Below are 27,919 nucleotides of genomic sequence, written 5' to 3'. Positions count from 1 at the left end.
ATACCTCACTTCATTCTCATTTCTCTCATACCACTTTACCTCTTCGACCGCACCATTTTATTCTCTTTTAAACGAAAACAGTTCTCTATTTCCCTTCACCATCCGTTCACTTTTCCATCTTTCCTCTGCCACCGTTGCCTTTGAACTATCGATGGAACTTAGGTATGCCTAATTTTTCTCTTTGTCTCTTTCTCTGTCTAATTTCTCATATATTTCTTTATTCTTTTTCTAAAGAAAACTATAATCTCATCACTTATCAAATTTTAGGTATGTGGTTGTTAGATTCCATTTTAGGGTTCTTTCTCTAGATTTTCTCACCTTCTATGTCATCTTATTCCCCCCCCCCCCCATATTTTAGGGTTTTTATGTTATTAGATTTTAACATTTTCTAATCTCTTGTTCTTTTAAGATTTGATTGAATATACCTTTGTTGTTCGATTCTCTTATATGGATTGTGTTGACAATCGAATTTGTGATTTCCTACATGTAAGCATTTACAAAATGGATTTTATTCACACTAAAATTGATATATTATTGATATTTGCAATCTTTTGTTGATTTTGCAGAATAACCTATTAGAGACTTTCCTGTCTTGCAATGCTATCTGGATGGAACACTTATACCAGGCTAGCTTGTCCATCTTGCAACTTTGACTCTACTTCTTTTTGTCTGTCATTTAGTTAGAACATTACATTATAGTGATGCATTAGTTAAATCATTACATTATGTTAAAATTTATCTAAGATATATACTTAAAAATTAAACTGTCATTTTATACATTTTTTCAGTTACTGCTACAATTAACGCATCAAAAGCTACATCCATGATTCGCGATCATGAAGGCATGTTCAAACTTGTTATGACAAAAGCTAATATGCATGGAGATGATGCCCTTTATTTTCTAAATGTAATTTTGAAAAGAACATTCATGTAATCTGTAAGCTTTAGTTCAGAGCTTTCAATGAAGTTATAATTTTCTCCAAAAATTGTAGTCTCACTTAATACACATACACACACCCACACTTGTTTCTATGATGTCCAGTCATCCACTTTGGAGGACTTAATCATGGAAATCAAAGAGCATTAGCACCTAATGAGGTGTTAGGAGAGGTTCATTCATCCACCTTAATATAACTTTTGGACAAGCATATGAATGCAAAAAAAGAAACTAAAATACACTGACATTGAATTAGTAACTACCTTATTAAAACCAAAGGTTAATCCCGTATATAATTGATATAGTGTTCAACGAAAGAAAAGAAAAGGGAAGAGAGAAAAAAAGTAACAGTACTATTCTCCCCTAACACAATTAAGGCTTTTGTAAACTTCAAAAGCTTAGTAGTCCAAATACTGAAAGGTCTTTCCTCAGCAATCTAACTGTAGCAGTTATTGTTGTGAATGGGCTAAGCTACACGAACCTCAATTTGTAATTATTGTGTTCTCTTTTCTTTTAACCTTTTGTGTGCTCATCGATGAGCTTAGCATTTTGTGGTCATTAACTTTTATTTTCTCTTTTATTTTTATTTTTTTTGCTGCAAGAACCTAACATTGTGTGGTTAGTTAATAATTGTTAAACACTTAAACACAAGAACTACTGTGAAAATCCCTCGGGCTTATTTTCATATTTATCTATTTTAAGATCCATCGTCATGTTTAGAATGCATAGGCCTTGTAATTTATTTAGAGTTTTATGAATAGATAAGTCTTAGATACACCTGTTTGTTCTTGCTATGCCTTGATCTCTTTGTACCGCGCACCTTTGCATTTGGAGTTTCTTTGTCTGTTGAGGGATACACTTCTTGCCTTAAATATTTGAGATTGTTAGAACAAGTTGGTTCCTCAAGGAAATAAAGTGATCCTGCTACTAAAGCTCTTTGATTACCATGATTAAATCTTCCAGAATGGATGATTACACATGATAGAAACAAGTATATATATATATATATATATATAAAATAAGACTAAAAATCTTCTATGAAATTATAAGTTCATTAAAAGATCTGAACTAAAGCTTACATATTGCAGGAATGTTCTTTTCAAGAATACATTAAAAAAAAAAAGGCTTTATCTAGGCACATTAGCTTTTGTCATGATGAGTTTGAACCTGCCTTCATTATCAAGAATCATAGATGTAGCTTCTGATGCTTTACTTGTAGCAGTAATTGAATAAAGGTGTAAAATGAACTTTTCATTTTTAAGTATATATCTTACATAATTTTTAACATGATGTAATGTTTTCAGTAATGCACCACTGTATATAAAGAAAAAATTATGGTGGGGCTCTATTCATGAAGATACTGCACATTCATACATAATGAAGGTCATCGGGAAGAAGTAAAAAAAAAAGTAGACTAAGATTATTTGGACAAAACAATGATTGGAGCAAAAGTCCTGAAGAAAGTATCAAGAATCCTCTATTGGCAATCAAGGAAACTGAATGGGCTTGATATATTGATTACAGATTAGACAACATGACTCAGGTATAATAACATTTCATATTTAGATACTTTTTAAATCTTAATACTAATGTTAAATAAGTTTTCATGTTTTATTTTGTAGGAGATATATAAAAAAGATGCTCAAAATAGAACCAACCTTACAATACACCACCCTGGCAATTCAAAAAGCCTCGAGAAAGGAGTGTATGGATAGTAAGTATTTAAAATCATGTTATAACAATTGTCATTCCACTTGTTTTACACTATTTTGTGTTGTTGACATTTCAAAACATTTTCAACGCAATAGATGAATAAAACTGGACAACGAGTGAGTAGGGGTAGTTTATACATCCATACTTATAAGAAGAGTGATGGAACTTACATAAATGATGAAGCTAGAGCTATTTGTGTAAGTATCTTATTTGATTTGTTCTTTGTTCAAGCCACATAACTCTCTTTTGGAAATTGAATTGTATGGATGATATCTGGTGCCCAAGTATCTAAAGATTGTTATCTATATTTCTGTTTTGGTTATATATAAAGATTTTATTTAAAAATGTAGAAGCCTTTGCTAGCTAATTAAATATGAATTTGGTTATGGTTGATTGGTGGATTATTGTAACATCCCGTATGTATCCGGTAATGTAATCATAATATCGTATTAAGCTGCGCTTAATAAAATGCAGAATTACTTTTTCTTTTCAATTATGATGCCATTAACATTACCAACTTGCTTAATAATCAATTAATAAAACATCGCCTGTATGTAATTGTAATAAAACAGCTAACTGAAATACCTCATAACATAGATAATATAAGTGTGGCTCTAGTCACGGAACTACAACAATGTAGATCGGACCATCTAACAGTTTATACAACTCCAATCTAAAAAGTACTAACAGAGAGTGTTATGGACAATCCCCATGCTTACTCAAATAAGGCAACATGCCCAACATCAGTATCAACAACAACAACATAATTATAAAAGGCATAAGACATAATCAGCATCAATATCCAGTCATGCTAACAAATAAGCAGAAACAACATAATCAGCTAAGCTCCGGCCTCCTGCCGCCTGAGGCATCAGTACCTATACTACCTGATCCTGAAATAAGCATTCCCCAAACGTGGGGTAAGATCTCTAATCTAGAAATCTCAGTAAGTCAGTGAGTCCTCAAGGATCTTCCACCTCAAGCTCACTTACATGTGCAATATAAGTTCAAAAGCAGTTTATCATTTATCATTTTTAAAACAATGCAATGCAGCAGATAATCATGCCATGTGTGTCAATACTAATCTACTGGCCAGAGACAGTGTAGGTATACGTCTATCACCTACACACCGTGCAAGTACCACTTGCATTCACCCCGGTACACCGTCTTGTATGGCGCTACATACTCAGGCTTCCCGTCAAGATGAAACAACACATGCATATTAAAAGCCATTACATGTAAAGTTCAATCAACATATCAAATATCCAAAAGCATGTACATAGCATGCATAAACCATACCCCCATGGGATATGGTGAAACCACAACATGGCTAAACCGAGGACACGAAAGCTTACCTCGCAAGCTAGCTATCCAATAACCAAGAGTCCACAGCTCAACGTCCAAACACAGCAGATTCACAATCTGTTATGGACCAACATTATATTAATAAACATGTACCACATGCATATAACTTAACGACAACGCCTTTCCTTACGTTTTACGTCTTAAGGCTCCATACCAAGCCATAAGTCCTTAATCACAACGATTCTGACTTAAATCATTAATTACAGAAGTTCAGCTTCATCAATCTAGGGTCCACAAACCCCCAATAGCCTACTGTACACACAGCACAGCTACTGTTCTGCGAAATCCCAGAATATCCGGATATTCCTCGGGACCATATCCGGATATGCAATATCCGAATATCTCACTGGACATATCCGGATATGCAATATCCGGATATCCAGAATCCCATATCCGGATATCTATTATCCGGATACTCAAAACCCATATCCGGATATCACATATCCGGATATTCATCGGGCACATATTCGGATATTTCACGACAGAATGCAGAAAATGCATTTCGTGAAGATATCCTTCCAAGGTTGGGTTTTTAACGATTTTAAGCACCTAAACATGCATTTCTAGGTGTGTTCAACATTACCCAACAAGAAGTTATCAACTTTAAGCCTTAACATGCATCAAGCTTTCATTTTTAAGCATTAAACTCATGATCAAAGGTTGGTACACATACCCCAGCTCAAAACAGAAGAAGAGGTTGCTCTTTGGAGCTCACAATCAGGCCCTCAAGACTGACTCAACAAGGTGCACGAAATGGACCAACAAGATGAGTCTTTTCCTCACCAAGGAAGCTACTTGGAGCTCTAAACCACCAAGAACAAGATGACTCCCCTCCAAACTCTCCAACTCAGAGCAAGAACCTCACAAACAACAACTCATAAACTCAGAAAGATGACTCTTTTCTGCTCACAAGACTCACACCCTCAAGCCCAAGTGTTTAGGAAGAGGTAACATGGAGGTAGAAGGTCACAAGGCTCACACAAGGGAAGAGAGCACCAACACAGAGTAAAACTGATCAGCCACCACAAGACACTCACGCATAGAGACAGTTTTCTAGGGTTATGTGCCCTTAAAAGGGTATTTATAGCCCAAACACACTTAAACACACAGTATTAACTTTAATTGCTACGCTTAGCATTTTAATCCCAAACTTTGGATTCTGAAACTAGACATTTTTCTAAGAATTATCATATTTTTTTTGTAATTTTCTGAGTACCTTTCCGGTACGCGCTTTTCCAAGCCAGTACCGGTTTCTAGCACCAGTTCTCATTATCTGGACTTGAAACTCGTTTTACAAGTCCTACATATCATTCTAGTAATTTTCATACACTTATTATAATTTTTCGGGATACTTTTTCGGTACGCATTTATACCGACTAGCAGAACCGGTATCTGCACTTTTCTTCCGAAAAACGACTTTCAGCATTATTACTCACTTACTATGATTATTAAAGCTTCATAATAATTTTAAGGGTCAATTATGGAATCATTTCCTATTTTCTCGTAATTTATTAATTAAATTCCTTAATTAACGGTGCGGGTTCTTACAATTATCAAGATTGAATATAACTATCATGTTAAACCTATGTTTTAGTTTAGGAACTTGCGATATAAATTTCTTAAAAGAGGGATTCTATACCATTAAGGTCAAATATAGTGTACTTCAACAAAATTGAATGTAGAAAGGAAAACAAGATGAATAGAAATTATGAGATTCCCACATATTGTTCGGAAATAGAAACATTTTTTTGTTAAGTTGGTTAATTTTCCTTGATTCTTGTCATATGTTGCTTTAATCTTTAAATTACACATGAAATTGTTGTTAAACCTATGTTTTTGTTTAGGAACTTGCAATATAAATTTCTTAAAAGAGGGATTATATGTCATTAAGGTCAAATATAGTGTACTTCAACCAAATTGAATTTAGAAAGGAAAACAAGATGAATAGAAATTATAAGACTCCAACATATTGTTCGAAAATACAAACATTTTTTTGTTAAGTTGGTTATTTTCCTAGATTCTTGTCATATGCTGCTTTAAACTTTAAATTACACATAAAATTGTTGTATTGTTGATCTATTGCTTATGTTAAATGTTGCAAATAATAGAGTAGATGATGAAATAATTGTACTGCTGTGTATGTTTTATGATCCCATTTTAGTTTATACTAATAATTAATTAATTAACAAGTATTAGATACATTCGTGATTCTAGTTTTTACAATTAAAATTAATGAACCAGTGTTTTAAAACCTCGCTCCACCTTGGGGTCGACCCCGCCAGGTAGGGCTGGCAACTATGATGCACGGACACTGACACGGGACACGACACGACACGCCGACACGTTAATTCTAAAAAATGGCATATTTCGACACGTTGGGACACGTTTTGATATTAAATAATATTTTTAATATATATAATATAATTTATATTTAATAGATATAACAGTCCATAACAAGTCATATAACCAATCAAATATTCAAATTTCATAACATAAATATAAACAAAAATAATATTTCGTACTTTGTTAATTTTTCATGTCAAATTTCATAACAGAAAAAAATTGATTTATAAATAATTTTTTTATTTTTAGTTAATAAAATAAAATTAAGACTAAAAAAAAAACGTGTCTGAGCGTTGACCACGTGTCCGAAAAAGTTGACCACGTATCGAACGCGTGTCCGACACCCAATTTTTATTTTAAGAAGCGTGTCCGTGCTTCTGAGGCTGGCAATATGGGCCTAGCTTGTCAGTTCAGCCCATTTAACCAGCTCAAGTTGGCGGGTTGGGTTATGAGTCTTAACCCACTAACCCAATATAACCCGCCCCGTTTACAAATGGGTTAAAACGGGTTGATAACAGGTCGGGCCTAGTTGGCCCGGCGGGTTGCTATTTCTAATTTTGAAATTTTAATTTTTTTAACAAATGAATGTAAAAGTAAAAAAGTAAAATTGTGAAAATTTAAATGCAAAAATCATTTGCCCTAATTCTAAACGGCAGAGCAGTCTCCATCCTCTACCACCGTCACGCGATTCATCCACGAGATTCACTGATTCAGCCACTGGTCCACCGGCACCTCCAGACTCCAGTCCTCCCCCAACCACCAGTACTTGGGTCATTTGCGTTGAAGACGATTCTCCTTGAACTCATTCGTGGTATTCATTTTCCCTCTAAAAAACTCGTTCGTGTTTTTGATTTTTTATCAGTTATTTTTGTTGTAGTTTTTTATTATTTCATTTGTTTCTGTTTTGGTTTCCACTTGGTGAATACATGATTTATAATAACCCTAATTATATGACTTTTAAATTAGAGGGTTATGATGAGGACCTTATGGTCATAAATGAAATGAGATTGAAATTCTAAGAATTTTGATACATATATTGAGGGTATTTTACACATGTGAATTTTCATCTGTTAATTTTGACTGCTGACGCAGTAACAGTCAGTAGAATAGCTTCAAGTGAGAAAATTATAGTTAGAGAGCTAATCTAACGATATAAACATCATGAATGAGGTTAGGATATGATTTGATGAAGATTGATACCCATATTGGAGTATTTTTGAAAAGTCACTTCTGCCAAGTATTTTGTACTGTTGTAGCAGCAGCCGGTAGAATTCCAGAACGGGAAAAAGATGAAAAAATGGAAATAAATACCAATATATGCCTAACAAGTCATAATTAGACCAAAAATATTAAAGTTAGGAAGATTATGAAATTCGGGTACAGTTAAGAACACTGATAAAGACTATAGTGCAATTAAACAACTGTTAGTGGATCTGTGATCTACTAATTAAAATTTTAAGTTATGAACATGATAATTAGACAAAATTAATGTTAAGTACTTAAAGTTAGAGTCTTGGGGGTTTTCGGGTAAAAATTTGACGACAGTTTAGATAAAAATTACACCGGGTCTCACTAAAGGACAAAGTGCCACTAAAGTGACATGACACCACTAATTAGGGCACCCTTCCCCTTCCCCCTCATGCTGAATCAGCAGCCCCCTTCTCACTTCTCTCTCTAAAATTCAAACTTCAAACTTCGCTCTCACTTCTCTCTAAGATTCCACCTCCAAAACCTTTTCAAATCTCCTTCACCAAACTTGTTCCCCTCACTCTCTTCTTCACAACCATACCATTTTCATGGTGTTAAGCAAAATTTCGTGGTCTATATCCTCATGAATAGCCACGGTTTTGAAGGTTCAAGGAGCTATGGAGTTGTGTTCTTAAGTTCTCTTGAAGAACATCACTTGTGTGTTTGATTCTCTTGAGTTTTTGTGTAAGTTTTCTAAACTTTTCTTGCAGAATCTCATCTTTCTCTCTTATGTTCATGAGCTCTAACTCTTGAGCATATTTTTGAAGGTGTGTTCTTGTTTAAAGGAGCATCCTTGTTGGTAAAAAGTGGAGCTTGGAGCTAAAGGTGTGAGCTTGAAGATGTGAGCTTTACTTTGGGAAAAGATGACCAAAAAAATCCTTTCCTCCTCCTTTTTAATCCTCGGTTTTGTCTTGTATTTGGGGAAAATGATGTTTAAAATTTTTAAAGAAAGAGTTTTGATGATTGTTTTTTAGGGTGTGTGAGTTTTGAACTAAGAAATGGTTGATTTGATGTGTAAAGGTACAACCTTTGGATCCTTGTATGGATTTCATGGAAAAAGATGAACTTGGACCCTAAAAGAGACACATGATGATTCTGACCTCTTGACTATAAGGTGGATTAGTTGTGTTAAAATTAAGGTAATCATGGATTAGTGGATTAATTAAGTGTTGGGACTAATTAACTAAAGAAAGGACAAAGAAACAAGCTTAAAAACCTTAATTTACACCCTAACTTTGGAGGGTGATATCTCTCTCATCCCTTAGTCAAATGAGGCTCATGATACCTCATTTTAAAGATGGAGATGTCATCTATATTGTCATTAAATTTGAGAGGATTATGTGTTGTGTTTTGTCCAGAAAGTGAATTTGAGGCCAGACTGCCCAAACTCGTGGCGTGCAAGGACAATTCCAAAGGTCCAACTTCTAAAATTCATATCTCTCTCATTACTTACTCAACTTAAGCTTATGATACCTAGAATTAAAGCCCTAGGTGTCCAATGCGGGGGCCTGCCCCTTGAAGCATCACCACTGCTCTGGGTACCTGAAATGATGTCCTGCATGACAAGTCAGATATAAAGCATATAATACAAGCATACAACATAAACAAAGCATCATCATATCATCCTTGTGTAACCCCAGGGTCAAAGCCATAAAGGGTTACACATGTTTGACCTCCAGGGTCAAGCCATAGACAGACAACACAACCTCAGTATGAAATAGCTCCCATAGTCAAGTTATAGGCAGCCTACATACCATGATCAGTGTCCAGGATCCTTATAATATATATCATCAGTGCATCATCATAACATCAAGATCATATAACATCTATATGAATATGAATGAATGCACATATACTTCATACCATATACTTTCATACAATACAACCATAATGCCCACCATCTTGGTGAGGCCACAAGAGAGAGGAGCAACCAGAACTAGGAGCTTACCTTAGAGAGCTTAGCACAAGTCCACACTCTAATATAATACGTATGCTCCAACAAAATCTTCAAGTGCACGGTTCTCTAAGCACACCTAGAGTAGGAACTATTCACATAATTAATTACATATTAATTAATCAAGTCATATCCACAACTTAATCATTTAATGATTTCACTTTTCATACTCATATGCCAATAATATGCCCATTACAAGTTTAGACCAATTATTACATAATTACGTATTTTAGTGCATTATTACAAGCCACCTGAATCTTCAATTACTTACATAGCTTAAAATCACATGCAAGGCTTACTTAGGTAACTTAGATTATTTTTCACTCATCCAATCCATATATATGATTTATTATAAGTTACTAATGGTTCCCATAAGCCCACTTAGCTTAAATATCACTTTTACGGTTTTCCCACAACTGTACACGCTTCTATTTTCTAGTCACTGAGCGCAACTCACTTGTTATAAAATTATCATCTTTTAGTATGTTAATCTAGACTCAATTATATTTTCAACAAGGTATCACATGCCTCATCTGGAGTTTTCTAGCTCCGGTTATAACAATTTGAAGTTGGAAGAGCAAAGCTGTTTGCTAACTCCGAACAGAGCCCTAGACATCCTTTACCATTTCTGCGATTTTGGAAAATCTACTAAACCAATTGCTCTCAAATTTTTATGCTGACAACTAGACACCTTTATCTTTAATTCTATATATTATGAACCTAATTTGAGTAATCATTGAGGGAGAGAAAATTCGTGGAATTTCAACTCAATAATCTGTTTTTAGGCAGTGTAGGGAATTCCAACATCCCTCACGAATTTTGTCCCTGTGAGAGTTCCAGATGTCTGATTTCTTTCAAATTTTAATATGTTGTAGTGGACACCGAGGTATTTAATTAGAGGTATTATAATATTAATTTGAGTAAGTAATGTGAGAGATATGAATTTTAGAAGTTGGACCTTTGGAATTGTCCTTGCACGACGCGAGTTTGGGCAGTCTGGACTCAAATTACCTTTCTAGACAAACCACAACACATAATCCTCTCAAATTTTATGATAATATAGATGACATCTTCAGATTTAAAGTGAGGTATCATGAGCCTCATTTGACCAAGGGATGAGGGAGATATCACCCTCCAAAGTTAGGGTGTAAATTAAGGTTTTTAAGCTTGTTTCTTTGTCCTTTCTTTAGTTAATTAGTCCCAACACTTAATTAATTCACTAATCCATGATTACCTTATTTATAACAAACTAATCCACCTTATACTCAAGAGGTCAGAATCATCATGTGTCTCTTTTAGGGTCCAAGTTCATCCTTTTCCATGAAATCCATACAAGGATCCAAAGGTTGTACCTTTACACATCAAATCAACCATTTCTTGGTTCAAAACTCACACACCCTCAAGAACAATCATCAAAACTCTTTCTTAAAAAATTTTAAACAATATTTTCCCTAAACACAAGACAAGACCGAGGATTAAAAGGGAGGAGAAAATGATTTTTGGGTCATCTTTTCCCAAAGAAAAGCTTACATCTTCAAGCTCGCACCTTTAGCTCCAAGCTCCACTTTTTACCAACAAGGATGCTCCTTTAAACAAGAACACACCTTCAAAATATGCTCAAGAGTTAGAGCTCATGAACACAAGAGAGAAAGATGATATTTTTCAAGAAAAGTTTAGGAAACTTACACAAAAACTCAAGAGAATCAAACACACAAGTGATGTTCTTCAAAAGAACTCAAGAACACAATTTCATAGCTCCTTGAACCTTCAAAACCGTGGCTGTTCATGAGGATATTGACCACAAAATTTTTGCTTCACACCATGAAAATGGTATGGTTGTGAAGAGGAGAGTGAAGGGAACAAGTTTGGTGTAGGTGATTTGGTGATTTGAAAAGGTTTTGGAGGTGGAATCTTAGAGAGAAATGAGAGCAAAGTTTGAAGTTTGAAGTTTAGAGAGAGAAGTGAGAAGGGGGATGCTGATTCAGAATGAGGGGGAAGGGATAGGGTGCCCTAATTAATGGTGCCATGTCACTTTAGTGACACTTTGTCCTCTAGTGAGATCCGGTGTAATTTTTATCTAAACCGTCATCAAATTTTTACCCGGAAACCCCCAAGACTCTAACTTTAAGTACCTAACATTAATTTTGTCTAATTACCATGTTCATAACTTAAAAATTTGATTAGTCGATCACAGATCCACTAACAGTTGTTTAATTGCACTATAGTCTTTACCGGTGTTCTTAACTTTACCCGGATTTCATAATCTTCTTAACTTTAACATTTTTGGTCTAATTATGACTTGTTAGGAATATATTGGTCTTTATTTCCATTTTCTCATATTTTTCCCGTTTCAGGATTCTACCAGCTGCTGCTACAGCAGTACAAAATACCCGACAGAAGTGACTTTTCAAAAATACCCCAATATGGGTATGAATCTTCATCAAATCATATCCTAACCTCATTCATGATGTTTATATCGTTAGATTAGCTCTTTAACTTTAATTTGCTCACTTGAAGCTATTCTAGTGACTATTACAACGTCAGCAGTCAAAATTAACAGATGAAAATTCACCTGTGTAAAATACCATCAATATAGGTATCAAAATTCTTAGAACCCTCATCATAACCCTCTAATTTAAAATTCATATAATTAGGGTTATTATATGTGAGACCTATCTTATTGGCTCCATACTGGATGTCACTAGTGGAGCTAGCAGAGCTGAAGAAGTAGTTAGAAGAATTGTCCAGCAAGAACTTTATCAGACCGAGTGTATCTCCTTAGGGTGCACCTGTTATCTTTGTGAAGAAGAAGGATGGAACTATGCGATTGTGCACTGATTATCGACAGTTAAACAAGGTGACAGTAAAGAACAAGTATCCTCTACCACGCATTGACGATTTATTGGATCAGCTCAGAGGTGCTTCTGTGTTCTCGAAGATTGATCTTTGTTCCGGATATCACCAGATCCGAGTAAAGGCAAAGGATATTCCAAAGACGACTTTTCGATCCAGATATGGGCACTATGAGTATCTAGTGATCCCATTTGGGCTTACTAATACCCCGACAATGTTCATGAGTTATATGAATCGTATCTTCAAACCACATTTAGATCAGTTTGTTGAGGTATTTATTGATGATATTTTGATCTACTCCAAGAGCAAAGAAGAGCACGCAGAGCATTTGAAGATAATCTTATAGATTATGAGGGAGCATCAATTATATGCCAAGCCATTCAAGTGTGAGTTTTGGTTATATGAGATCCAGTTTCTTGGTCACGTCATTTCATCTGCTGTAGTGGTTGAGGATCCGAGTAAAATCGAAGTTGTGTTGAATTGGGAGAGACCCAAGAGTATGACTGAAATCTGGAGATTTCTGGGTTTAGCTGGATACTACAGGCGGTTTATGAAGGGATTCTCCAGAATCGCCTTGCCATTGACTAGGTTGACCCGAAAGGGTGTGCCGTTTGCATGGACCCTTGGGTGTGATGTGAGTTTTCAAGAATTGAAAGATAAATTGATTACCACACCAGTTTTGATTCTTCCTGATTCGAAAAAGAGATTTGAGATCTATTGTGATGCATCCAAGTATGGATTAGGGTGCGTGTTGATGCAGTAGCGAAAAGTAGTGGCCTATGCTTCTAGACAGTTGAGACCACATGAAGAGAATTACCCTACTCATGATCTTGAGTCAGCGGCTGTGGTTTTCGCATTGAAAATATGGAGGCACTTCTTGTATGGTGCTGCTTTGACAGTTTATAGTGACCATAAAAGCTTGAAGTACCTGTTCGATCAAAAAGAGCTTAATATGAGGCAAAAAAGATGGATGGAATTTCTGAAGGATTAGGAGTTTGACCTTCAGTATCGCCCTGGAAAGGTGAATGTAGTGGCTGATGCCTTGAGCAGAAAGACCACGGGTGTAGCTAGCATGATGATTGCAGAGTATGATTTGATTGAGGAGTTCAGAGATTTGAGAATTTCTGTGACACCACTAGAGACTTCATATTTCATGACTACGGTCGAAGTCTGAAATTCGTTAATAGAGAGAGTTAAAGCGGCCCAAGTGCTTGATGAAGGGATTCAAATGATGAAAGGGCAAGATTTTGTGTTTACCGATGCTTCTAATGTGAAATACTACAAAGATCGGTTAATTGTTCCGAAGGGACCAATGGTGGAAGAAGTGTTAACAGAGGGCCATATCGGTAAGTACACCATCCACCCAGGTGCAACTAAGATGTACCAAGATTTGAAATGGAATTTTTGGTGGTCTGGGATGAAGAACGACATAGCCCAGTTTTTGAATAAGCGCCTTATTTGTCAGAAGGTGAAAATTGAGCATCAGAAGCCTTCTGGTTTGTTACAGCCATTAGATATTCCGGAGTGGAAGTGGACGAGTATATCCATGGACTTTGTTGTTGGATTACCGAGAAGCCAGGCTGGATTTTATTCCACATGGGTGGTGGTTGATAGGTTGACTAAATCCGCCCATTTCATTCCAGTCAAGACGAATTTCTTCACATAGCAGCTAGCCAGACTATATGTCAGAGAGAATGTGAAGCTTCATGGCATTCTCGAAAACATAGTCAGTGATCGGGATCCTGAGTTTACTTCACGCTTCTGGGAAGCGTTACATGAGGCCTTTGGTACTCAATTGAGATTGAGTACTGCATATCACCCGCAGACAGATGGTCAGACAGAGAGGACCATTCAAAACTGGAGGACATGCTGAGAGCATATGTGCTTGAGCAAGGTAATGCTTGGGACAAGTACCTGCCAGTGGTTGAGTTCTCATACAACAGCAGTTATCATGTCAGTTTGGGCATGGCTCCTTATGTGGCCTTGTATAGCCGTAGGTGCAGAGCACCTACTTGTTGGTCGGAGATTGGAGAAAGATAGTTAATGAGGCCAGATTTGGTCCAAGAGACTACCGAGCAGATTAAGATGATCAGAGATAGGCTGAAGAAAGCCCAAAGCCGTCAGAAGAGTTATTATGATGCCAAACACAGATCCCTTGAGTTCTCTGAAGGAGATCATGTATTCATCAGACTATCACCTACTACATGTGTTGGTCGTGCCTTGGGAGTTAGGAAGTTGAGTCCACGGTTCATTGGGCCCTACCAGATAATAAAGAGGGTCGGACCGGTGGCGTATCAACTTGCTCTACCTCCCAACTTGGCGAATTTACATGACGTCTTCCATGTGAGTCAGCTACGCAAATATATATCTGAGGATTCACATATTGTTCAGCGCGATGACATAGAGGTTAAGAAGGATTTGAAGTTCGTTGTTGGACCTTCTAAGGTTCTTGCTCGAGATGAGAAACGAATTTGAAATAGAGTCATTCCCATGATCAAGATTCAATGGGAAGGATTGACACCTGAGGATGCCACATGGGAGCGGGAGGGTGATATTCTCCGGCGTTATCCCCATTTTGATATCAGGTATGATCCAATTTTGAGGACAAAATCTTTTTAAAAGGTGTGGGGAATATAATAACTCTAATTATATGTCTTGTAAATTAGATGGTTATGATGAGGACCATATGGTAATAAATGAAATGAGATTGAAATTCTAAGAATTTTGATACCTATATTGAGGGTATTTTACACAGATGATTTTCATCTGTTAATTTTGACTGCTGACGCAGTAACAGTCAGTAGAATAGCTTCAAGTGAGAAAATTATAGTTAGAGAGCTAATCTAATGATATAAACATCATGAATGAGATTGAGATATGATTTGATGAAGATTGATACCCATATTGGGGTATTTTTGAAAAGTCATTTCTGCCGGGTATTTTGTACTGCTGTACCAGCAGCCGATATAATCCCGGAACAAAAAAAAATGAGAAAATGGAAATAAAGACCAATATATGTCTAACAAGTCATAATTAGACCAAAAATATTAAAGTTAAAAAGATTACGAAATCCGGGTACAGTTAAGAACACCGGTAAAGATTATAGTGCAATTAAATAACTGTTAGTGGATCTGTGATCTACTAATCAAATTTTTAAGTTATGAACATGATAATTAGACAAAATTAATGTTAAGTACTTAAATTTAGAGTCTTGGGGGTTTCTGGGTAAAAATTTGACGATGGTTCAGATAAAAATTACACCGGGTCTCACTAAAGGACAAAGTGCCACTAAAGTGACATAGCACCACTAATTAGGGCACCCTTCCCCTTCCCCCTCATTCTGAATCAGCAGCCCCCTTATCACTTCTCTCTCTGAAATTCAAACTTCAAACTTTGCTCTCACTTCTCTCTAAGATTTCACCTCCAAAACCTTTCCAAATCACCAAATCTTCTTCACCAAACTTGTTCCTCTCACTCTCCTCTTCACAACCATGCCATTTTCATAGTGTGAAGAAAAATTTTGGGGTCAATATCCTCATTAACAGCCACGGTTTTCAAGGTTCAAAGAGCTATGGAGTTGTGTTTTTGAGTTCTCTTGAAGAACATCACTTGTGTGTTTGATTCTCTTGAATTTTTGTGTAAGTTTTCCAAACTTTTCTTGAAAAGTCTCATCTTTCTCTCTTGTGTTCATGAGCTCTAACTCTTGAGCATATTTTTGAAGGTGTATTCTTGTTTAAACGAGCATCCTTGTTGGTAAAAAGTGGAGCTTGGAGCTAAAGGTATGAGCTTGAAGATGTAAGCTTTCCTTTGGGAAAAGATGACCCAAAAAATCCTTTCCTCCTCCTTTTTAATCCTCGAATTTATCTTGTGTTTGGGGAAAATGTTGTTTAAAATTTTTAAAGAAAGATTTTTGATAATTGTTCTTGAGAGTGAGTGAGTTTTGAACCAAGAAATGGTTGATTTGATGTGTAAAAGTACAACCTTTTGATCCTTGTATGGATTTCATGGAAAAGGATGAACTTGGACCCTAAAAGAGACACATGATGATTCTGACCTCTTGAGTATAAGGTGGATTAGTTTGTTAAAAATAAGGTAATCATGGATTAGTGAATTAATTAAGTGTTGGGACTAATTAACTAAAGAAAGGACAAAGAAACAAGCTTAAAAACTTTAATTTACACCCTAACTTTGGAGGGTGATATCTCCCTCATCCCTTGGTCAAATGAGGCTCATGATACCTCATTTTAAATCTGAAGATGTCATATATATTATCATAAAATTTGAGAGGATTATGTGTTGTGGTTTGTCCAGAAAGTGAATTTGAGTCCAGACTGCCCAAACTCGCGTCGTGCGGGCACAATTCCAAAGGTCCAACTTCTAAAACTCATATCTCTCACATTACTTACTCAAATTAATCTTATAATACCTCTAATTAAATCCCTAGGTGTCCACTATAATCTGTAAGCTTTAGTTCAGTGAAGTTATAATTTTCTCCAAGATTTTTAGTCTCACATATACACACACACACACACACACACACTTGTTTCTATAATGTGCAGTCATCCACTTTGGAGGACTTAATCATGGAACACACACATACACAACTTAATCATGGAACACACACACACACACTTGTTTCTATAATGTGCAGTCATCCACTTTGGAGGACTTAATCATGGAAATAAGAGAGCATTAGCACCTGGTGAGGTGTTAAGAGAGGTTTATTCATCCACCTTAATATAGCTTTTGGACAAGCATATGAATGCAAAAATAGAAACCAAAGTACACTGATATTGAATTAGTAACTACCTTATGAAAACCAAAGCTTAATCCCATATATAACTGATATAGTGTTCAACAAAAGAAAAGAAAAGGGAAGAGAGAAAAAAGTAACAGTACTATTCTCTCCTAACACACTTAAGGCTTTTGTAAACTTCAAAAGCTCGGTAGTCCAAATATTGAAAGGTCTTTCAACAGCAATCTAACTGTAGCTATTATTGTTGTGAAGGTTCATATGGGCTGAGCTATATGAACCTCAATTTGTAATTGTTTTCTTCTCTTTTCTTTTAACCTTTTGTGTTCTCATCGATGAGCGTAGCATTTTGTGGTCTTTAACTTTTATTTTGTCTTTTATTTATTTTTTTTGCTTCAAGAACCTAACATTGTGTGGTTAATTAATAATTGTTAAACACTTAAATGCAAGTACTACTATGAAAATCCCTCAGGCTTATTTTCATTTTTATCTATTTTAAGATCCATCGTCATCATGTTTAGAATGCAGCACAGGCCTTGTGATTTATTTAGAGTTTTATGAATAGATAAGTCTTAGATACACCTGTTTGTTCTTGCTATGCCTTGATCTCTTTGTACCGCACACCTTTGCATTTGGAGTTTCTTTGTCTGTTGAGGGATACACTTGCCTTAAATATTTGAGACCGTCAGAACAAATTGGTTCCTCAAGGAAATAAAGTGATCCTGCTGCTAAAACTCTCTGATTACCATGATTAAATCTTCTGGAGTGGATGATTGCACATAATAGAAACAAGTATATATATATATATATATATATATATATATATATATATATATAAAATATATTAAATATGACTAAAAATCTTGGATAAAATTATAAGTTCATTAAAAGATCTGAACTAAAGCTTACATATTACAGGAATGTTCTTTTCAATAATACATTCAGAAAAAAAGGCTTTACCTAGGCACATTAGCTTTTGTGATGACAAATTTGAACCTGCCTTCATTATCACGAATCATAGATGTAGTTTCTGATGCGTTTATTGTAGCGGTAACTGAATAAAGGTATAAAATGACAATTTCATTTTTAAGTATATATCTTACATAATTTTTAACATGACGTAATGTTTTCGCTAATGCACCATTGTATGTAAAGAAAAAATTATGGTGGGGCTCGATTCATGAAGATGCTGAACATTCATACATAATGAAGGTCATCGGGAAGAAGTGAAAAAAAAAGTAGACTAAGATTATTTAGACAAAACCATAATTGGAGCAAATGCAACATCCCGAGCGCTGATGAGGGCGAGGAGTGATCGCCGGTGCAAAAAGGCATGGACAAGGAGCGGCTCCTGACAGGCTTCCAGTGAGGGGTTACATGCATGAATGAATCGAATCGACACCCGAAAGAGAGGGATTCCAAAGACTGTGCAGGTATGAGACTGCACAGTTTGGGAATAGCTTATAACAATTAATTGGTACTACCTATGCTAACAAGATGCATCTGCTTTTCGGTAGCCCGGATCGAAAGAACTCCACAGTTAGGCGTGCTTGACTTGGAGCAATTCTGGGATGAGTGACCTCATGGGAAGTTTTCTCGGGAAGTGTGCGAGTGAGGAAAAAGCACACTGAAAAGTCTGGTGTTAGTATGTGGGGATAGTCATTGATTCTTGAAGCGGTCGGGCGTTACAAGTGGTATCAGAGCATGCCTCTCTTCCAGTATGTTGTGGTTCGAGGACGAACCAGGCAGAAGCTGGTGGGCATGTAACATCCCGAGCGCTGACGAGGGCGAGGAGTGATCGCTGGTGCAAAGAGGCATGGACAAGGAGCGGCTCCTGATAGGCTTCCAGCGGGGGGTTACATGCATGAATGAATCGAATCGACACCCGAAAGAGAGAGATTCCAAAGACTGTGCAGGTATGAGACTGCACAGTTTGGGAATAGCTTATAAGAATTAATTGGTATTACCTATACTAACAAGATGCATCTGCTAAATGTAACATCCAAGAACTCGGTTCGAACCCAGCACAAAATGTGTGGAGAAGAATCAGAAGGAGTAATGAGGTATTCCAAAATACCTTTTTAGATCATGTAACACCCCGGGCACTGATAAGGGCGTGGAGTGATGGCGGTGCGAAAGGGCATGGTGCGAAAGGGCACAAACAAGGAGCGGCTCCTGACAGGCTTGTAGGGACGGGGGTACATGAATTAATCAAATCAACACCCGAAAGAGAGGGATTCCAGAGACTGTGCTGGTATGGGACGGTACAGTTGGGAATAGCTTATAAGAATTAATTGGTACTACCTATACTAACAAGATGCATCTGGTTTTCGGTAGCCCGGAACAGAAGAACTCCATAGTTAAGCGTGCTTGACTTGGAGCAATTCTGCGATGGGTAACCTCCTAGGAAGTTTTTCCGGGAAGTGTGCGAGTGATGAAAAAGTACACTGAAAAATATCGTGCTAGTATGTGGGGATAGTCGTTGATTCTTGAAGCGGCCGGGCGTTACAAGTGGTATCAGACCAGGGCCTCTCTTCCAGTACGGTGTGGTTCGAGGACGAACCAGGCGGAAGCTGGTGGGCATGTAACATCCCGGGCGCTGATAAGGGCGGGGAGTGATCGCCGGTGCGAAAGGGCACAAACAAGGAGCGGCTCCTGGCAGGCTTCTAGGGACGGGGGTACATGAATGAATCGAATCAACACCCGAAAGAGAGGGATTCCAGAGACTGTGCTGGTATGGGACGATACAGTTGGGAATAGCTTATAAGAATTAATTGGTACTACCTATACTAGCAAGATGCATCTGTTTTTCGGTAGCCCGAAACAGAAGAACTCCAATAGTTAAGCGTGCTTGACTTGGAGCAATTCTGGGATGGGTGACCTCCTGGGAAGTTTTTCCGGGAAGTGTGCGAATGAGGAAAAAGTATACTGAAAAGTTTCGTGTTAGTATGTGGGGATAGTCGTTGATTCTTGAAGCGGCCGGGCGTTACAGCAAAAGTCGTGAAGAAAGTATCAAGAATCCTCTATTGGCAATCAAGGAAACTGAATTGGCTTGATATATTGCTTATAGATTAGACAACAGGACTCAGGTATAATAACATTTTATATTTAGATACTTTTTAAATCTTAAATAAGTTTTCATGTTTTATTTTGCAAGAGATATATAAAAGGACACTCAAAATAGAACCAAGCTTACAATACACCACCCTAGCGATTCAAAATGCAACACCCCGTAGTACTCCGGTTGTTAACATACATGATATTTAGCATACACAACGGAAGACTTTATTTAAAAAAATAAGAAAGCGTCTTATAAAAATATGAGTAAACTTTTTCCAAGATATTTTCTAAAATATTTCTAAAGCGTTCATCTGATATATTACGTTTGCGTAACATTAACATCTAGGTCTACTAATTAAAGCCATTGGCCATCACTATAGGTCGTTGACCATCCGGATATGACCTCAAGTGTCATTCCTGACGGAGTCTCGTGGACATCATAACGGCTGTATTTTGGATAATTGGGAACATGGGTCCCACACATACAATAACCTGATAGATACAATAATTAAACAGACAGCTCGCAAGTTCCACACGGACTAAGATCCCTTCTCTGGGTCAATTCAAACAATAAGGCTCTATGCTCAAATAACTGAATACATACATCAAATCTATATTAATTTTAAAACGTATAAGCATCAGTAAATAATCCAGGGCTCCAATACTACAATAATGAGCCTAAATAAATACATAATATAATCTCAACATAAGATAATTAGGCATGTTAATAATTATACATGCCATCACAAAATCTAATTAGAATATAATTAATCAGCATCGCCATCTACTACTCCAAGGCGAGGGCATTTCCCCTAGAAGCATCTCCACTACTCTGGGTAATTGAAATGATGTCCCCAAATGGGATGGGATAACACATCTTAGTAAGCTCAAGGTTCATACCCTGAGCCCACTTCCTGCATGACAAGTCAGATATTAAAGCATATAATACAGGCATACAACATAAACATAGTATCATCATATCATCCTTGTGTAACTCCAGGGTCAAAGCCATAGACGATTACACATGTGTGACTCCAGGGTCAAGCCATAGACAGTCAACCCAACCTCAGTATGAAATAGCTCCCAAAGTCAAGTCATAGGTAGCATACATACCATGATCATTGGCCAGGATTCTCATAACATATATCATCAGTGCATCATCATAACATCAAGAATCATATAACATCTATATGAATGTGAATGAATGCACATACACATTATACCACATACTTTCATACAATACAACCATAATGCCCACCATCATGGTGAGGCCACAAGAGAGAGGAGCCACTACAACCAGGAGCTTACCTCATTGAGCTTATTACAAGCCTAACTCCAACAGTAAAACACGTATGCTCCAATAAATCCTCAAGTGCCAAGTCCTCTAGGCAAACCTAGAGCAGGAATCATTTATATCATTAATACTCAATCACTTGATGATTCCACATTTCATTCTTACATGCCAATAATATGTCCATTATAAGTCTAGACCAATTATTACATAATTACGTATTTTAGTGCATTATGAAGAGTTAACTTGCATTACAAGCAATTAATACAAACTTCAACATTTAAATCCCTTAGTTCAAGTCCCAAAATCGTGGGGTCCCTTAATCTAAATCCTAAGAATTATTTCTTGTTACTCCAAGTTACAAGTTGGTTAAAGCCTTAGACACATAATCAAACCTTAATCCATTATTCTTTAAATTTTTCAACCCTAAACCCTAATTATACCCTATATGGCCGAACCATATATATATATATATATATATATATATATATATATATATATATATATATATATATAATATATATATATATATATATATATATATATATATATATATATATATATATATATATATATATATATATATATATATATATATATATATATATATATATATATATATATATATATATATATATATATATATATATATATATATATATATATATATATATATATATATATATATATATATATATATATATATATATATATATATATATATATATATATATATATATATATATATATATATATATATATATATATATATATATATATATATATATATATATATATATATATATATATATATATATATATATATATATATATATATATATATATATATATATATATATATATATATATATATATATATATATATATATATATATATATATATATATATATATATATATATATATATATATATATATATATATATATATATATATATATATATATATATATATATATATATATATATATATATATATATATATATATATATATATATATATATATATATATATATATATATATATATATATATATATATATATATATATATATATATATATATATATATATATATATATATATATATATATATATATATATATATATATATATATATATATATATATATATATATATATATATATATATATATATATATATATATATATATATATATATATATATATATATATATATATATATATATATATATATATATATATATATATATATATATATATATATATATATATATATATATATATATATATATATATATATATATATATATATATATATATATATATATATATATATATATATATATATATATATATATATATATATATATATATATATATATATATATATATATATATATATATATATATATATATATATATATATATATATATATATATATATATATATATATATATATATATATATATATATATATATATATATATATATATATATATATATATATATATATATATATATATATATATATATATATATATATATATATATATATATATATATATATATATATATATATATATATATATATATATATATATATATATATATATATATATATATATATATATATATATATATATATATATATATATATATATATATATATATATATATATATATATATATATATATATATATATATATATATATATATATATATATATATATATATATATATATATATATATATATATATATATATATATATATATATATATATATATATATATATATATATATATATATATATATATATATATATATATATATATATATATATATATATATATATATATATATATATATATATATATATATATATATATATATATATATATCCTAGGATTTGCTTTCATTAATTCACATGGTCATGTGTCCATAAGTCCATCCTAAGCTTAAGTTACCATTTAGTTCCTTAATTAGGTTTAATTAACAAACCTTAATTATGTTTTGTTAGAAACCCTAGGTTACTTTAATTTTAGGGTTTGTCCTTAATTAGGTTCATTACGAAGTCCCACTTAGTCATACTATGTCTTGGTACCTCAAGTTCACTAATTGCATGATTAGTGCTCCTAAACCCTAATTAGGTCAAATTTTAGGGTTTAATATTTAATAAGTGTATTATGCATAGTCCACCTCACTTAACCACTAGATTAGTGTCGTAATTAGGTCTTAGTGTTAATTTTAACATAGTGACCCTAATTTAATTACACATGGCCGAAATGTTTACGGGTGTAGTTTGGAGTTTTTAAGCTTGTTTCTTTATAATTTTTTTAGTTAATTAGTCCCTACACTTAATTAATCCATTAATCCATGATTTTCTTATTTTTAACACAACTAATCCATCCTATACTCAAGAGGGCAGATTTGATTAGTTAGGATTATTAGGATTTTTAGTCATCCTTAATCAAGATTAGTAGGTTTCACTTAGAGATAACCCACTTAGTTAGTCTTTCTTAGCTCCTCTTGGGATTTCTCCACACTTAACAACTTCTTAACATTTTTCAGTCATCAAACCCTAGTCTTCCAAGGAAAGGCCTAATCTTCATGTGTCCTTTTAGGTTTCAAGTTCATCTTTTTACATGAAATTCTCACAAGGATCCCAAGGTTGCACATTTACACATCAAACCAACATTTTCTTGGTTCATAACTCAAAAATCCTCAAGAACAACCATCAAGAACCCTTTCTTTAAAATTTTCAACAATATTTTCCCCACCCATAAAGCAAAACCGAGAATGAAAGTGAGGAGAGGAAGGATTTTTGGGTCATCTTTTCCCAAAATGATGCTTACTTCTCCAAGCTCACACTTTTACATCCAAGCTTCACTTTCTCCAACAAGAATGCTCCTTTAAACAAGAATACACCTTCAAAAATATGCTCAAGAGTTAGAGCTCAAGAACACAAGAAAGAAAGATGAGATTTTTCAATAAAAATTTAGGAAACTTACACCAAAACTCAAGAGAACCAAGCACACAAGTGGTGTTCTTCAAGAGGACTCAAGAACACAACATCATGGCTTCATGAAGCTTCAAAACCGTGGCTGGACTTGGGGAGGAAGAACACGAAAATTTGCTTCAGACCATAAAAATTGTATGGTTGTGAAGAGGAGAGTGAGGGGAACAAGTTTTGTGAAAGAAGTTTGGTGATTTAGTGAGGTTTAGGAGGAGAGATTCTAGAGAGAAGTGAGAGCAAAGTTGGAACTTTGAATTTTAGAGAGAGGGGGATGGGGCGGCTGAAATCTGAAGCCCAAGGGGGGGGGGGGAGGTGCCCAAATTAGGGTCGCCATGTCACTTTAGTGGCACTTTATCCTCTAGTGAAACCCGGTGTAATTTTTATCTTAATCGTTATCAAATTTTTACCTGGAAACACCCAAGACTCTAACTTTAAGTAATTAATATTAATTTTGTCTAATTATCATGTTCATAACTTAAAAATTTGATTAGTCGATCACAGATCCACTAACAGCTATTTAATTGCACTGTAGTCTTTATCAGTGTTCTTAACTGTACCCGGATTTCATAATCTTCTTAACTTTAACATTATTGGTCTAATTATGACTTGTTAGGCATATATTGGTCTTTCTTTCCATTTTCTCATCTTTTTCCCATTCCAAGATTCTACCGGCTGCTTCTACAGCAGTACAAAATATCCGGCAGAAGTGACTTTTCCAAAATACCATAATATGGGTATCAAACTTCATCAAATCATATGCTAACCTCATCTATGATAATCATATAATTGAAATAGCTCTCTAACCATAATTTGCTAACTTGGAACTATTCTATTGACTGTTACTGCGTCAACAGCCAAAATTAACTGATGAAAATTCACCTGTGTAAAATACCCTTAATATGGATATCAAAATTCTTAGAATTTCATCGTCATTCCATTTATGACCATAAGGTCCTCATCATAACACTCTAATTTAAAAGTTATGTAATTAGGGTTATTATACAAATAGCCTCGAGAAAGGAGTGTGGGGATAGTGAGTATTTAAAATCATGTTATAACAATTGTCGTTCCACTTGTTTTATACTATTTTGTGTTGTTGACATTTGAAAACATTTTCAATGCAATAGATGAATAAAACTGGACAATGAGTGAGTAGGGGTAGTTTATATACCAATGCTCATAAAAAGAGTGATGGAACTTACATAAATGAAGAAGCTAGAGCTATTTGTGTAAGTATCTTGTTTGATTTATTCGTTGTTCAAGCCATATGACTATCTTTTGGAAATTGAATTGTATGGATGATATCTGGTGCCCAAGTATCTAAAGATTGTTATCTATCTTTCTTTTTTGGTTATATACAAATAAAAATATAGAAGCTTTTGCTAACTGATTAAGTATGAATTTGGTTATGGTTGATTGGTGGATCATCAAGATTGAATATAATTGTCATGTTTGTAAGGACCGACTTTGAAAATAGAGCCACCACCAAATTTTTTATTAGGAAAACTGGAAAAACCTTTTATCTTTGTGAATTGGTCTTTAAAATTGAGCAAGGTTCGAGAATCGGTTACATGTAGGGAAGGTGTTAGCATCCCACGCTGTCTATTTTAAAAAAATGATTACCTTAGATTGGTTGTGAAAATTTATTTTACCCTTTCTTGGAAGAAGATTGCTTTATTTTATATTTTATTTTATCATGATAATGACCCAAAGGCAAAATATACACAACATAAGTATTTTTTAACAATGAATCTAAATTTTAAAATAATAAAATAATTCAAAGAAATCTTTTGTATTTTGTATGTATATATTTTATGAAAATAAAATAATTATACTCTAGATTATAAAAAAAATCATTTACTGTTTCAATATATATACATACATATAACGTAAATAACACATATATATATATATATATATATATATATATATATATATATACAAACCTACAAATAGTAACGTATATATATAAATAAAACAAACAATAACATATATAATAAACAAAACAAACTGTAACATGAAATATAATACGTAACTTATATTATATTATTAATTTACAAAGACTTTAGTTATACAAAATATATACATGAAGACAGATGATATAATAACCCTCACATGTAGTATAGATTTAATAATTTTAATCATGTTATTGAGGAATAATTATAAGGAAAGTAGAAGAAAAAAAATAAAGTCACCTTTGGTAAAAAAGAGAGTTAAAATGACAGTTAAGAGGTAAAAATGCGGGTAAATAAAGTTACCCTAAAGTGAAAAGTAAAATTATAAATATTACCATAAAAATATTCTGGACTAGTGTGCAACGTTTGAATGAGACTTTAGTGAGCAGGATGGATAAGCCCTTACCCAGTTGAATTTCCTTAACCGTGAAATATATAAAAACCTTCGTATTCTTCTTCTTCCTTCACGCGACGAGCCAGACGACAGGACGACTTTCTTTTTTTCTTTTTTTTCTTCAATCTTTGATAACTTGAGCTAGGATTGGTTCACGTAAAAGGAAAAATTATGAAATCGCCATTTAGGACACTTTGATAAATTGGACTAAAAATCAAGTGCTTGTATGTGTAGTCTTGAAAATTAAATGTGGTAGACTGGTATATAAGAATACTGATTATCTTCACGTCTTGGAATTAGGTTGTGACTTTGTGAGAGATCTTGACGCTGTGGACACGAGAATTAGTGGAGGACACTGCTTGCCAGGTAAGCTTTCGGTCCTTGGGGTTAATCCCCCCGTTTGTTCCACCAATCTCCGTGGTGGGTGATAGTTTGATATGGTATGTGAATATAAATTGGTATATGTTGCATGTATATATATGTATGTTTGTGTGCCACACAAGACGGTGTTTCCTTGTGTGAGGCATAAGACGGTGTTTCCTTATGCGTAGTATGAGATAATGTTTCCTCATACAGTATGTTGCAAGACGGTGTTTCCTTATGTAATGCATACTTGTTATATTCTCTGGCCAGTAGAATTATATTATTGTACACTGCATTGTCAGACATATTCTGATGCATGCATGGATTTTTTTATACTGTGTTTATACCAGAAGTGAGCTTAGGGGGTGGAGGAGCCCTCCAAGGGTCCCTAGCTTACTGAGGTAATTATATTATCTCACCCCGCATTATGGGGATCATCATTTCAGGTACAAGAGCTGATGGTGCTGAAGCATCGCATGGCAAGAGGTCAGATGCTATGCAGCACTGACACTTCAAAAACTTTGACGTGTCGTGTCCGACACTCCCCGATACTCCAATACGCATTATAGAAATTCAAAAAAGGTTCAAAGGTTGCGTTGCATTGAGTTTTTAGTTCCAACTATTAGATTACGATTATCATTTTATTGAGTTTAATATAAATATTTGGAATA

At 34.1% G+C, this 27,919-nt stretch overlaps 1 long non-coding RNA gene across 2 annotated transcripts; it reads left to right on the top strand.

Moving 5' to 3' along the window:
* Positions 1 to 27,862, top strand: LOC133315739 (uncharacterized). Of its 2 annotated transcripts, XR_009752127.1 has the most exons (5): positions 1 to 162; positions 567 to 2,480; positions 2,560 to 2,651; positions 27,186 to 27,251; positions 27,695 to 27,862. It is a non-coding gene; the product is annotated as an uncharacterized LOC133315739 (long non-coding RNA). The 2 variants fall into 2 exon arrangements; XR_009752126.1 differs by lacking the exons at positions 27,186 to 27,251; positions 27,695 to 27,862 and having other exon boundaries at positions 2,560 to 2,880.
* Positions 27,863 to 27,919: the final 57 nt, after the last annotated feature.

The sequence above is a fragment of the Gastrolobium bilobum genome, unplaced genomic scaffold (assembly GCF_033153095.1).
Source record: "Gastrolobium bilobum isolate Gb01-03AN ecotype WA unplaced genomic scaffold, APGP_CSIRO_Gbil_v1 utg31796, whole genome shotgun sequence".
Classification (NCBI taxonomy): domain Eukaryota; kingdom Viridiplantae; phylum Streptophyta; class Magnoliopsida; order Fabales; family Fabaceae; genus Gastrolobium; species Gastrolobium bilobum.
Note: the sequence above shows the minus strand (reverse complement) of the source record. Positions and strands in the feature narration are given on the sequence as shown.